At 42.9% G+C, this 2,130-nt stretch overlaps 1 pseudogene; it reads right to left on the reverse strand.

The window, feature by feature from the left end:
* Nucleotides 1–315: 315 nt before the first annotated feature.
* On the reverse strand, nucleotides 316–958 carry LOC132009046 (interferon alpha-1/2-like; annotated as a pseudogene).
* Nucleotides 959–2,130: the final 1,172 nt, after the last annotated feature.

Raw genomic sequence — 2,130 nt, forward strand, 5'->3', positions numbered from 1 at the left:
CCACGAATTTTGGAGGAGGAGACAAACAATATTCCCATATATAGCTGTCAGAATTAAGATAAGATGATTGCTACAAATATTTATGCTGTTCCCTACAGAACATGCACAGCTAGGTTCGTTTCAGTGCATGAGTTCAGTGAATATTCATGCTCTTATGTCCTAATTGTTAAACCTGTTTGTACTCCTGAATTACACACAGCTCATGTGTTCATGTCTTTGCAACCACAGAAATGAGAGTCTCTGAGATGGCAGGACTCCAGAATATGTGATGTTATTAGTCAGAGGGAATCATTTCCATGTTGAAATGAGTCTCACTTTCACTCCTTAGTCTCTTTCGCAAGGCTGTTGATGCATACAAGGGTTTCATGATCCCTGCTCGGACCATCTCCCAGGCACAAGGGCTGTATGCTTCTTTTGCAGATAGAGGGAGATTCTCTGGAAGTAGCTCCTCAGGATGGAGTCCCCATTCACCAGGGGCAGCACTCCCACCCCTGCTTCCTGCAGGGGACAGGCTTCCAGGTGGCCCAGCTGCTCAGAAAGTCCTGAGCACAATTCCTCCAGGAGGGTCGTGTTCCAGGGAGCAGGTGAGGCCTCTGTGCAGAAGAGGTGGAAGGTCTTCTGGTTCGTCACATGGAGACAGGGCTTGAGCCTTCTGCAGTGCCTTGCCATCAAACACCTCCTAGGGGAAGCCAAAGTTGTTTGTGTAGTTGTCACAGGAGCTAGCAGATAGTCTCCTCATTTGTCGCAGGAGCATAAGGGCCCTCCAGATCTGCAGGCTGTGGTCCTGAGGCAGGTCACATCCCAGAGAGCCGAGGGAGTGGCAGCTGAGCACCACCAGGGCCACCAAGAAGGAACAGGGAAGAGCCACTGGGGATCCTGCAGGTGCTGTTGGCCTGGTTGGGGTGGGCACGTCTGGGACCCGTGGCTCTAGCTTCTCTGAACATGTTCTCTTGTGCATGTGACTTAAGTAGGCGTTTTTAATTTCTGAATGTTTCCTTTCCTTTCTACTTCTCTTTTTGCTTTCCTTTCTACACTTTCTTCTGGAGTTTAGAGCATGGGTTTCTCAACTGTTTCTTTTGCCTATTGCCGCCTCCTCTCACAGTCTTTCGAATACTTGTGTAATTGAACCTTCCAACAAAACTTGGTAACACAGATCTATAGTCTATATTGTTATGTATTTATAGCTCTGCTTTATAGATTAAAGAGACAGAGTTCATTTTACTCTGTTTAATTCAGAATTAAGATGGACGAAAAATTTCAACTGAAGGCTATATTTTAAAGCTAATTACTCTTTCCTGGATATCTGAATATGATGAATGACTTCTACATTTTTCTTACTTAAATGGAAATATGAAAGTACAATGCAAATTAAGTATTTCTAGAAAGACAATACTATCGGTGTCACTAGATACACGAGAATCATTCCAAATTGCTAAGAGCCAATGAATTTTTCAAACATTTATTGGATATTTGTTTTTACTGTAGTGTATTTTAGTATGGCCTCAATGAGAAAATGATTTTTAACTTCACTTGATGCTAGATACTCAACAAGTTAGTCTAAAAATATTTTCTCTTTTTAGTACCAGATAGAATTCCTGATTTGATGAATGCATTTTGAAGAATTAAATGATTATGTAGAATCTATTTGTATTTGATTTCCAAAGCCCGCATCAAAACAAGGCTCAAACACCAGCAACATCCACAAGACAGCCCATGGCATGTTGAAGCCTTGTTCCCAGCCCTAGAACTACTTGTTACATTGTTGGAAGCAATTGGAACAAGTGTTCCCTCTGGTGGGGGGATGCTGAAATGTGGGAGTGACCTTGAAGCTCCAGAGCAAGAAGGGTGGGGAAAAACTCTGGACCTTTTGCTCACTTTTACTAGAAACCGATCTGCAGTTTTTGAAAAAAAAATAAAAAATAAGAATAAAAGGTATTTTTGTTGAAGTTCATGGCTTTAACACTAGCAGAGTCCTTAATTCCAGGAAAGTTTTTAGTTGTTTGTTTGTGTTTCTTTGCTTACTCTGGAAGAAAATCTCCCACCAGGGGACAGACTTCTACATACAACACAAACCCATGTGCACACCTGGTCACTGTCTAGCCCACCCTGCGCCCTCGCGGCAGCCTCCCC

The sequence above is a fragment of the Mustela nigripes genome, unplaced genomic scaffold (assembly GCF_022355385.1).
Source record: "Mustela nigripes isolate SB6536 unplaced genomic scaffold, MUSNIG.SB6536 HiC_scaffold_3639, whole genome shotgun sequence".
NCBI lineage: Eukaryota > Metazoa > Chordata > Mammalia > Carnivora > Mustelidae > Mustela > Mustela nigripes.